Raw genomic sequence first — 6598 nt, forward strand, 5'->3', positions numbered from 1 at the left:
TGATAGTCTACGGCCGACCGACTACCCGATAAAGGAGTCTTAGCAATTCTAAAAGAAATTCGTAGTTTCAAAATTAATTGTGAACGAGAATAGATCTTATATTCAGAGAAGAGAGTGTTAAGATGTCTTACAGTCGAGTATACTTATCTTCAAAATATGTTCTTTGCGTCTTTACATGACTCTGCGATAGTGCAAATCATTTACTGCGCATGCGATCTGCTGGGGACAAATCACTGTAGCCAAGGTAATCACGCTATATGCACCAATCTGTATAGAATAGGATATTATTTATCTTTATATTCGGGAGTGGTAACAGTGCCCGAATAATTATGATAATTTCCTAATTTATTATTTACTTATATTCTTCATGAATCTTACTAGTCCACTTTCCTTATTTTTAAAAAATGAAAGTAGGCTTATGCAATCACCATGCCGTCTGTGTCCGTAAATTCCCCACTCCTCTCTTAATTTTTGAATGCCTGAACCAATCTTTATGAAACTTGGTATATGCGTGAGCCCGTCTCAACGGCGTATTTCACAAATCTCTCCCATCTCTCTGTGTGTTTGTATATGTGCTACCCGTCTTAACGTTGCAAGGCAACGGCTCGGTAAAGTGTATCCTCCTGTCGCTGCTAGGTGAAAACTCGGTAAATACATTCTCGCGGCAACGAAAGATTGTTGAAGTCGTCGTTTTCTGTTGGATCCGTGTCATATCAAAGAAAATATAGGCGATTATTTTTTCCCACATCTTCAATAGTTTCAAAAAATTCAAAACAATAATCCGAAGCAGAAATATAATAGACTATTTTGAAAACCGATTACAATTAAAACCTACTTCAAAAGCACTTTTAAATTCAACGATCAACTATTTCTTGCATATCTCCAGCCACCACCACAGCAGTTCTTTTCCATTGTCCCTTTCGTAGTCTTTCCCTTTTAAAAGCAATTATGTAGTTACGCCTCTGTCCTTCAGACGGCTGAATTTCGAATAGTGACCTACGATAAATGTATATAAAGTTAGAAAACATAAAGCTATCCCTGTAACAGGCCATGGAGGTCCATAGGGTTGTGGGACGTCGAGGCTCTCACATTTTTACAGACAGTTGACTCACAGACGGTAGTGAGGTTGTCAGCCTTACGGGCTAGCCGCCCTTTACGCTTCAAGGAGATTCCAGGTACTCATTTCTGTTAGAGGCTGAGTCGACCCCACGCCATATCGCCGCTGGAAGGATTAGGTAAATTGAAAAAAATACAATGACCTCATCGGGAATCGAACCCGCGACCTTCTGGTTTGTAGCATAATACCTCAACCAACTACGCTACTGCGTGCCCCCGACCAATATAAATGCATGGCAATTATATAAAACACACACACAGTCAGATAGTACAGACACGCTAGTCATAAACTGTCTCCTGTTTATGTACGTATGCTTCTGTGTGTGAATATGTGTAAAGATTCACGGAGTATGTTCTACGAACAAATCCCGGAGTCACATTAGGGTCTTTCAGCTTCCATTCTTTCTGTGATGTCAGAATCAAGACGTTACATGCTGCAAGAGGATTGCGACAATCTGTTGTACAGTATGTAGCATCTCTTTTCATCATTTTCTTCTTCGTCAAAGATATTGGCTTTGTCAGAGTTTGCAGAAAGACTTGCACCCAAGATGCGATATTTCTGAGCGGTCTGTGAGCCCAGCTAACACAAACTGTTCTTTTTTACGTTACTTCCCCTTTAAGTTTTGTTGAATACCTACAGGGCCAATGCTGTTCACTTCAACATCACTAGCTTATTTCCAGTCAGGGCTTTATATCAATTTTATAGCGTTTTTCAATCCCTTGATAATAATAACTGTAATCTCAACCATGTACGAAATGAATCGCATTAAATTTCATAAATGTCAGATTCAGCCCATACTTAGAAAGAGAAATATTGTTCTGAACAAAGCATTTTCCAGCCTCCTAAGTAAAGGTGATCATTATTGCGAGAGGAATGGAGGTACGTGCTCTGCGGAATACATATATTTTCCAGAATCATCTTTTGTTTTTTCCCTATGCTTCAGTGGGATTGATGTACGTTTTATTGCAGACCAATATCTGTTGTTCCGAAGTTAATAAAATTTCGTATGTATAAAATTGGAAAATACTTTTCCTTATTTAATATTTAAGCTCTTGACGGCGGTGCAGATCCATAATGTCGTCTTTGAATTATGATACAGTGTAGTCTGGTAAGTATGTATAAGTGTGTACGTCCATCTTCAGGAAGACAGAGGCAATTTATTCCTCCGAAACCGTAATACTCATCTACCAGAAGACGTTCTCATAATCGGGAGTTCACAATATGAGTAACAATTTTCCTTGTATATTCTTATGTAATCGCCGGTCACGGTCTAGAGAATGTACTGTCTTCGCTCGCTCGGAAGCCAGGATCGTGGGTTCGAATCCCACACAAGACATGGATGTTTGGTATGTGTATATATTTATTCTGTGTCTGTGTTTTCATGTGTCTAGGTAGAGGCATTGCGACGAGCTGATCACTCGTTCAGGGAGTCCTACAGTATGTAAAATGATCATGAAAGTAAAAAATCAGAGGCCAGGGCCCAAGGGGATTGTAAAGTCAGTTAAAAAAATGTTATATATTCATCGAATCGAAAAATGTAATGAGGCCTACATTTCGTGTTATGTACCAATTTATTTGTATAATAAACCCTTTATGTAAAAGTGTGTGACATTCGATTTTAGTCTCATAATGTTGTATTTTAGCGTCCTGTTGCACTGATTTTCGTCCATGATATGTATGTAGTGTCCGTCTTTTAGCGCACTCAGTTTCACATGTTATTTCACAACATATTTCACTATAGTGCCGAAATATGTTGTGAAATAACAAGTGAAATTGAGTGCCCTAAAAGACGGACACTACATACATATCATGGATTTTATTCTCATTTAAAGTAAAGTTATGTTGGGCCGATATGAACGAGAATTAATGCGACAGTTTTGGCGCAGACAACCAGAGTAAGAAACGCCAATTCGTCCAGAAGTTATCGGTGGTGACAGAAAGCGGACCGATATCCCCCCCCCCCCCACATCTCCGGCATATTAGAGATGAAATCAATACAAGATTCTGTTCTAACGCCTTGTTACTCCGGCAACTTCTCCAACACAAATGAAGTGCGATATGCAAACATGTAGGCGAAATCTTATTTTTCCGAACAAAAACATATTAATTATATTTAACATAACATTTCCGCTTAGTGGGTGGTGGAGTTCAACTGGGTCCACTCGGCACGGCGGCCACTGATATACCTATTGTAACCTACTCCTATGATTATGATGATGGAGAATTTCGTGGAATGAAGATGGGAAACCGAAATACTCGGAGAAAACCCGCCCCAGCGCCATTTTGTTCACCACAAATCCCACTTGACCAGACCCGGGATCGAATCCGGGCCGCCGCGGTGGGAAGCCAGCGACTAACCGCTTGAGCTAGGGCGCGGCCATTAACATAACATAATCATGAAAATATTTCGAGAGATGTTGCCATGCATCGAACCCAGTCTACTGAAAACGATGTTCCAAGCGCTCATTTCTTGCGTTAAATTCAGTGATTTTTGAGCATGGTTGTAAATTTTGCGGAATCTTTTCGAATCCTCTACATAGCAACGGACAATCACGAGAGTTCAGTCAATAGAGTTACTGTCTACAGGACTCTGTTTCGCCTTCAACAATATTTGCTTCCTTTAGATTCACTCCGTTCTTTGGAATTGGTTGGTTCATCACTGTAGCACTCCATTATGGCGCCACAGTGTGAATTCAACATATTCAGTAAGCCCTTCTTCGAATTTCTTGAAAAGTATTTTTGTTACCTTCTGCACTTCCCAATACTGAACAGTACCTTACAGGACAGCACGATCGCCTCTTCCTTTCATCGGTTTCGCTTTTAATCATTACCCATCATTTCTCGTTAAAAATTAATAAACGTGTTGCATAATCTGCAGATGAATTAATGAACTTAGGACAGGGTATTCAATTACAATATTATATCCGATAAATTAATCCTAATACCGTGTCACGTATCCGGGATTTGCGTGACTAATAAGATGGGTTTTGGATTTGATGGTCGAATTTATTGGACCTTTACACAACTTGTTACAACAGTTCACAAATCACTATCTGACTTCTTCCGACTGAACACTCCACGGGAACTATGTTGACTTCCGACTGAACACTCCACGGGAACTATGTTGACTTCCGACTGAACACTCCACGGGAGCTATGTTGACTTCCGACTGAACACTCCACAGGAACTATGTTGACTTCCGACTGAACACTCTACGGGAACTATGTTGACTTCCAACTGAACTGAACTGAAATCCGTTGCACTCTGTTGTACTTCTTTTACTCCTTTGTACTCCTTCACTTCTTCTGACTGTGCTCTCTTATAATTCATCTGCATGGACCCCAAGGAAATCACCGTCTTCTGTTATCAAGAATGCGTTTTTATTGGTCCCTTACCTAGCAATGGATGTGCTATTTCTAAGAACGTAACTTCCGAAATGTGTTCGAGCCGCTGCCTAGCAATGGACATATGCGTCACAATATTCTAAAAAATGTGGACGGCTTGGATGACGTTTAATAGGCAGAAAGTAAGAACTAAAGAAAATAAGAGAGGAGAAGAATGGGGAAGAAAGAAACAGACAAAAATAAACAAACATGAGATCAGATCTGTGCACCTGATTCCCTGTATCTTGTCTTGCAGGCTAGTACAAATTTGTGCCTCTCTCTGTACCAGTTCTTCTGCTCCCTTTTGTATTAAACAGCCCCGCATTGCACAAGGAACGTTTGAGTCGGTTTCTGCTCCAGCACAGACATGGAATATCCCTCCGGGGGAAAAGAATATTCTCCAGCCAAGTGGATTTGTTTAGACATCTCAAGATGCACAAGTTGAAATATAGTATACACGCGGTTATACGGGTGAGATCGACAAGAATTGGAAACTGAATCTAGAACTTGTCACACAGACAACAGAACAAAGGCGTCTCTCTTCTACAGGAAATGAAGAGATGGAATGAATTTGAATGACGATCTTTAAAGTTCGGAAAAGGATATTCTGCTGAAACAAAAGACTTTTTCATGTCTTGTTCTAGACAATCTCATTTATGAAATGCGCTGTCGTGTATAAATTTGCTTTAAATCTTTAGGAGGTGATATTTATAAATTCCTGGTACTTGTTTAAATTACTCGTATTAAGAGTAAAAATCTGGCTCACCCATAATTAGATATTCCGTTGGGTTTTTTTTTTGGTTAATGCGGTTTTTATACTGACATTAAATTTGTAACGCATCTCAAGAGTTCCTTCTATTGCTGGGCATAAAGTCGCAGAACGAATATCTAAATGTATGCAAGACAAATTAATTAAGTTATTTAGGCTCTCACAAATGTTCCTTCCTGTATCATGGTTGTATTTTATTATCGACATTAACAGTTGCCTAATTTTCTTCACGATACATTTATCGAATAAGCCTTTATATAATATAGCTCAGTAGAATACAATGGAATGTAGATCCGTAACTAGGCAACGACCGTGAAACAAACATTAAACGGCCGTTATTGTGCAACGGCCCGTAAACAAAAAACAGAGGAGGGATGTTTTCTGCGAGGTCCGTGCCGAGGTGTTATAAGCAGGACATTTAGTAAGGTTAGTCGATTTATTGGAGTGGAGTGATTTGACTGGTGAGTAACGTAATTAGAGAACTACTGAGGTTCAGTTTTTGTGAGCTGTTGCTGTGAGAAGCTAGTAGCTGAGGCCAGGGATAGTTCGGGAACCCAGAGGAAGGGGAACTTCCACCGTTGGAAGCCGTTACCGAGCAATGGCTACTTAAAACGTGACTATGGACACTAGTGTGTGTGTGTAATAGTGAATTGTAAAGTGTAGTCACTTGCTGTATTAAACAGTCCAATAAATCCGATCATCAATCCGAAACCCGTCTGTAGTCACACTCCATCACGTGACTCTTGATCTCCAGCCGCGTAGAACCACTCGGTCACCGGTTATAAACGTGAAAGTTACATAAACAAAAATAACGGTAATAAATTCCTGGGTATCACAACATAAAGTTACAAGCATCCTTTACTGTTCTTATTAAAATTAAGAAAAACCAAAACCTCCAAGGCAAAATGAAATTTATTAGAAAACAAAGAAGATTAATGTTCAAGCTACAATAATGAGAGGGTGCATCCCTCCACAGAACATCCCAGAATCTTTTGACAAATTATACAAAAGTACGAAAACAAAATATAAACCATGGGCGAAACCTTGAAATTAGGAAAGCGTTCTAAGTTCAGCAGAGCAATGAATAGAAAAGAAGCTGAAATTAATAATGTCATGTCAGACCGGAGGAACGGGGGAGGTAATCCACGCTCCCTCGGGAACTACGGGAGCATGTGCATTCTGTTTCTCTCCAAAGAGAAGTAAGAAGCATTCCTTCCTCCTGGCACGCGAAGGGTTTATACAGCAGGGAAGTCTACAGTCGTGGTCCTATAAGACCTTTAACTTAATTGTCCGGGTCGGACAGAAGAAAACATCGAGGAAGAAGAAGAA

The sequence above is a fragment of the Cryptotermes secundus genome, unplaced genomic scaffold (genome assembly GCF_002891405.2).
Source record: "Cryptotermes secundus unplaced genomic scaffold, Csec_1.0 scaffold404, whole genome shotgun sequence".
Lineage (NCBI taxonomy): Eukaryota > Metazoa > Arthropoda > Insecta > Blattodea > Kalotermitidae > Cryptotermes > Cryptotermes secundus.